The 6,452-nt window shown below is 43.7% G+C and overlaps 1 long non-coding RNA gene across 1 annotated transcript; it reads right to left on the minus strand.

The window, feature by feature from the left end:
- Positions 1 to 4,798: 4,798 nt before the first annotated feature.
- On the minus strand, positions 4,799 to 5,673 carry LOC139071763 (uncharacterized). Its single transcript, XR_011521576.1, has 2 exons — positions 5,126 to 5,673; positions 4,799 to 5,005 (listed from the first exon to the last, which is right to left on the minus strand). It is a non-coding gene; the product is annotated as an uncharacterized lncRNA (long non-coding RNA).
- Between the last annotated feature and the right edge of the window lie 779 nt (positions 5,674 to 6,452).

Genomic DNA, 6,452 nt, shown 5'->3' on the forward strand with positions numbered 1-6,452 from the left:
GTAAAACTAACGAGCCCTATACACGTAAAACTAACGAGCCCTATACACGTAAAACTAACGAGCCCTATACACGTAAAACTAACGAGCCCTATACATGTAAAACTAACGAGCCCTATACACGTAAAACTAACGAGCCCTATACACGTAAAACTAACCAGCTCTTTACACGTAAAACTAACCAACAAACCAACAAACCAGCTCTATACACATAAAACAAACCAACCAACCAACAAACCCACCCAATACCCGTAAAACTAACCAGCCCTATACACGCAAACTTAACCAGCCCTATACACGTGAAAGTAACCAGCCCTATACACGTAAAACTGACCAGCCCTATACGCGTAAAACTAAGCAACCAACCAACCAACCAGCTCTATACACGTAAAACCAACCAGCTCTATACATGTAAAACTAACCAACCAAGCAACCAGCTCTATTCACTTAAAACAAACCAACCAACCAACAAACCCACCCTATACACGTAAAACTAACCAGCCCTATACACGTAAAACTAACAAGCCCTATACACGTAAAACTAACAAGCCCTATACACGTAAAACTAACAAGCCCTATACAGGTAAAACCAACCAGCCCTATACACGTAAAACTAACCAGCCCTATACACGTAAAACTAACCAGCCCTTTAGACGTAAAACTAACCAGCCCTATACACGTAAAACTAACCAGCCCTATACACGCAAACTTAACCAGCCCTATACACGCAAACTTAACCAGCCCTATACACGCAAACTTAACCAGCCCTATACACGTGAAAGTAACCAGCCCTATACACGTAAAACTAACCAGCCCTATACACGTAAAACTAACCAGCCCTATACACGTAAAACTAACCAGCCCTATACACGTAAAACTAACCAGCCCTATACACGTAAAACTAACCAGCTTTATACACGTAAAACCAACCAGCTCTATACACGTAAAACTAACCAACCAACCAACCAACCAGCTCTATACACGTAAAACCAACCAACCAACCCACCCTACACACGTAAAACTAACCAGCCCTATACACGCAAACTTAACCAGCCCTATACACGTAAAAGTAACCAGCCCTATACACGTAAAACTGACCAGCCCTATACGCGTAAAACTAACCAACCAACCAACCAACCAGCTCTATACACGTAAAAGTAACCATTTCTATACACGTAAAACAAACCACCTATATACAAGTAAAACTAATCAATCAACGAGCTCTATATACGTAAAACTAACAAACCCACCAACCAGCTCTTTACACGTAAAACTAACACGCTCTATACACATAAAACCAACCAGCCCAATACACGTAAAACTAACCAGCCCTATACACGTAAAACTGACCAGCGCTATACACGTAAAACTAACCAACCAACCAACCAGCTCTATGCACGTAAAACTAACCAGCTCTATAGAGCTCCGGGAGTTGATGTCACTTCTCCCGGCATGCAACAGTTCAAATCGAAACGGCGCCATATTGGCATGCAGAAGCCGGCAGCTGGACTATTTGTTATTGTCAGAAAACTCAATCAAACGGGAAATATGGTAGATTCCTGTTGTGCCCCAGGATGCAGAACAGACGCGGACGACATAAGGAATGAGCCATCTACAGGATTCCCCAAGATCCGGAGCGCCGCAAACGTTGGATCATTGTAATAAAACGCGTTAGTGACCGGGCGAAAATGAAGCTGTGGAATCCCTAAAGGTTTTCGCTTATGCAGCGACCGCTTCATATCAGGTACTTAAACCAACGTTTCCTCAACTGTGTATGGTATTTATTTTAAATGATTTTATTATGATTCTTAGTGGGCTTCCTAAACTTATTTTGGCGTGGCTTTTTCTGTCTTATTACTCATAGCAACAAGTAAACATCACGTAAAACGTTGCCTCGCGAGTTCTTCGTGTAAATCTGTTATTTGTCCGTCCATCCAACCATTTTCATCCGTGTATCCGGAGTCGGGTTGCGGGGGCAGTAGCGTGACTTCCCTCTCCCCAGCCGCTGGAGCCAGCTCCTCCGGGTAAATCCCAAGGGGTTCCCCGGTCAGGTCCGGTGTTGTGCCGGTAAGAAGTCCGCTCCGACAGCTTCTGGCGTTTTTAAAAAGTATCCCAGGGGCACGGTAAGGGTCGGAGATGTTTAGTCTATTTAATTTCTGACTATATAAAACGATTTCTTCTTCTGTTCTTCTGTTTCTCCGGAGCTCTATACACGTAAAACTAACCAACCAACCAGCTCTATACACATAAAACCAACCAACCAACCAACAAACCCACCCTATACACGTAAAACTAACCAGCCCTATACACGCAAACTTAACCAGCCCTATACACGCAAACTTAACCAGCCCTATACACGTAAAACTAACCAGCCCTATACACGTAAAACTAACAAGCCCTATACACGTAAAACTAACCAGCCCTATACACGAAAACTGACCAGCCCTATACACGTAAAACTAACGAGCCCTATACACGTAAAACTAACGAGCCCTATACACGTAAAACTAACGAGCCCTATACACGTAAAACTAATGAGCCCTATACACGTAAAACTAACGAGCCCTATACACGTAAAACTAACCAGCTCTTTACACGTAAAACTAACCAACAAACCAACAAACCAGCTCTATACACATAAAACAAACCAACCAACAAACAAACCCACCCAATACCCGTAAAACTAACCAGCCCTATACACGCAAACTTAACCAGCCCTATACACGTGAAAGTAACCAGCCCTATACACGTAAAACTGACCAGCCCTATACGCGTAAAACTAAGCAACCAACCAACCAACCAGCTCTATACACGTAAATCCAACCAGCTCTATACATGTAAAACTAACCAACCAAGCAACCAGCTCTATACACTTAAAACGAACCAACCAACCAACAAACCCACCCTATACACGTAAAACTAACCAGCCCTATACACGTAAAACTAACAAGCCCTATACACGTAAAACTAACAAGCCCTATACACGTAAAACTAACAAGCCCTATACAGGTAAAACCAACCAGCCCTATACACGTAAAACTAACCAGCCCTATACACGTAAAACTAACGTGCCCTATACACGTAAAACTAATGAGCCCTATACACGTAAAACTAACCAGCTCTTTACATGTAAAACTAACCAACAAACCAACCAACCAGCTCTATACACATAAAACAATCCAACCAACCAACAAACCCACCCAATACCCGTAAAACTAACCAGCCCTATACACGCAAACTTAACCAGCCCTATACACGTGAAAGTAACCGGCCCTATAGAGCTCCGGACCCCACGTGACTCTCAGTTAGTGGACGCCATTTTGGCATGCAAAAAAGGTAAACAAACACGGATGTAACCATGAACATGAACGGGATCCGCTTGGATTTTACTTCGTCGGAGTTTACTTCACACTTTAAAACAGAAGAAATCGTTTTATATAGTCAGAAATTAAATAGACTAAACATCTCCGACCCTTACCATGCCCCTGGGATACTTTTTAAAAACGCCAGAAGCTGTCGGAGCGGACTTTTTACCGGCACAACACCAGACCTGGCCGGGGGAACCACTTGGGATTCCCCCGGCCGGAGGAGCTGGGGAGAAGGTCTGGGACTCTCGACTCTATTGCCCGCTCCGACGCCAGAAGCTGTCTGAGCGGACTTCTTACCGGCACAACACCGGACCTGACCGGGGAACCCCTTGGGATTTACCCGGAGGAGCTGGCTCCGGCGGCTGGGGAGAGGGAAGTCACGCTACTGCCCCCGCAACCCGACTCTGGATACGCGGATGAAAATGGATGGATGGACGGACAAATAACAGATTTACACGTAAGTAGTCTCGTTGAGACAGGTAATAGCAATCCAAAGTGCTTTTTATGTGTGATCTGACAATTGATCAACCATTGCTTAAAAATTAAATACAGCTTAGCCGGTTAATTGCTGTCATCATAAAACACGGAAACGGCAGCACGCAGAACTCACGAGGCAACGTTTTACGTGATGTTTACTTGCTGCTATGAGTAATAAGACAGAAAAAGCCACGCCAAAATAAGTTTAGGAAGCCCACTAAGAATCATAATAACAGCATTTAAAATAAACACCATACACAGTTGAGGAAACGTTGGCTGTGTCTCAATTCAGGGTCTGCATCCTTCGAAGGACCCAGCCCACCCGAACGACGTGGGCTGCGTCCTCCGTCGGCCGGATAGACCGGATGTTAACGGCTGTGAATTTGGACAGGCCTAGCCTTCATGAACTCCCTCGGCGAACGTTCCGTCGCCTAGCAACCGTGGAACCGCTGGGCAGAAGGGAGAAGGAACTTTAAACGATGGAGCTCGACGTTTTATTTAGCTTTTTAACCCCCAGAAACCCAAATTTAGAAAACAACTGCAAAATCTTTTTTTAACCTTTCACGTGTTGTTCTAGTCCAGATAAACGGGCCTATTTACACATTTTAACAGCCAATAGTGTTGCAGAACTGAACAATAGGACCTATTAGCAATGTAAATGTGGTTTTAAAAAGAAAAAAAGGGGGAAGGTTTATTTTTGTAGACTTAAATCTGATGTTGTAATATTACAACCGTGGGTCTCTGGGGGTTAATCATTTCCTTGACTATTGGAGAGCTAATTCAGTGAAAATACTTTAGACAAGCTGAGCCTGAGCAAAGATGTGATAATAGTTTTTAATATTTTCTAAGGGTCTTCATTTGACCACAACCGATTTATCACCTTTTAAGACTTTAAGACCCAGCGGATACCCTCTAGTAAACAATTCTCCTTTGTAAACAAAAATAAAATTCAAGAGTTTAATGCAGAACTGATTTTATTTAGATATTTCATTTATATGTACATGTTTAATCTTCCTTAAACATTTTTTTCTAGCAAAGTAAAAAGCTGTCAAAGTTCTTCCTTCTCTCCTGTGCCCTCTGCAGCCTCATGTCCTCCCAGATCAGCTCCAGAAGCTTGTCATCGCTGGCACCTTCCCCTGGATGCCCATTTTCTCCAGAATAGTCTTAACAAACATATAAGAAAAGAAACAGGAAGAGAAAAGAGGACAACGGGTTATTCCTTTCATGTTTTCGCAGAAAAAATAAACTCAAACGAGTTTTTAAATTATGAGATGTTATTGTACCTCCATGCCACAGCCGCCGAATACTTGGCTCCAGTGATGATGTGGTCCATCTCCGCCCTAAGCTTAATAAATTCCCTGGTTTTCTCTTTTGTTCCTAAAATACAAACTTCTATTAAAATCAGGGGGAAACGTAGCGGGAGAAGTACGACACCGAGCGCGGCCGAACATACGAGCCGAGACCGCAATACAAGCACTTTTACTGTTACATTTCTAACTAAAATAACGTTCATGTATCACAAAAAGTCCTTAACCTAACAGTTTTCAAGTTTATACTGACATTTATATGCGCAATCCTCTCCGACAGCTCCCGCTTCACTGTCCGCCATTGTTTTTAAGTTTTTCTGCCGGCCGGCCCGCAAGGCATCTTGGGAAATGCTAACTATTGAAGGATACACCGGACCCATCCTTCATTCAGGCGAAAAGAAGGCCGCATTCGTCGACCGCATTTGAAGGAGTCTTCGAATTGGGACAGGCCGAGTCGCGGCGCTGTGACGTAACCGGCCGACGAATCCGGCCGACGTAGGATGCAGACCCTGAATTGAGACACAGCCGTTGGTTTAAGTACCTGATATGAAGTGGTTGCTGCATAAGCGAAAACCTTTACTCTCGGGATCCCACAGTTTCATTTTAGCTCGGTCACTAACGCTTTTTATTACAATGATCCAACGTTTGCGGCACTCCGGATCTTGGGGAATCCTGTAGATGGCTCATTCCATATGTCGTCCGCGTCTGTTCTGCATCCTGGGGCACAACAGGAATCTACCATATTTCCCGTTTGATTCAGTTTTCTGACAATAACAAATAGTCCAGCTGCCGGCTTCTGCATGCCAATATGGCGCCGTTTTGATTTGAACTGTTGCATGCCGGGAGAAGTGACGTCAACTCCCGGAGCTCTATACACGTAAAAGTGACCAGCCCTATACGCGTAAAACTGACCAGCCCTATACACGTAAATCTAACCAGCCCTATACACGTAAAACTAACCAGCCCTATACACGTAAAACTAACCAGCCCTATACACGTAAAACTAACAAGCCCTATACACGTAAAAGTAACCAGCACTATACACGTAAAACTGACCAGCCCTATACACGTAAAACTAACGAGCCCTATACACGTAAAACTAACGAGCCCTATACACGTAAAACTAACGAGCCCTATACACGTAAAAATAACGAGCCCTATACACGTAAAACTAACGAGCCCTATACACGTAAAACTAACGAGCCCTATACACGTAAAACTAACGAGCCCTATACACGTAAAACTAACCAGCCCTATACACGTAAAACTAACGAGCCCTATACACGTAAAACTAACCAGCCCT

Source organism: Nothobranchius furzeri, chromosome 9 (assembly GCF_043380555.1).
Source record: "Nothobranchius furzeri strain GRZ-AD chromosome 9, NfurGRZ-RIMD1, whole genome shotgun sequence".
Taxonomy (NCBI): Eukaryota; Metazoa; Chordata; class Actinopteri; order Cyprinodontiformes; family Nothobranchiidae; genus Nothobranchius; species Nothobranchius furzeri.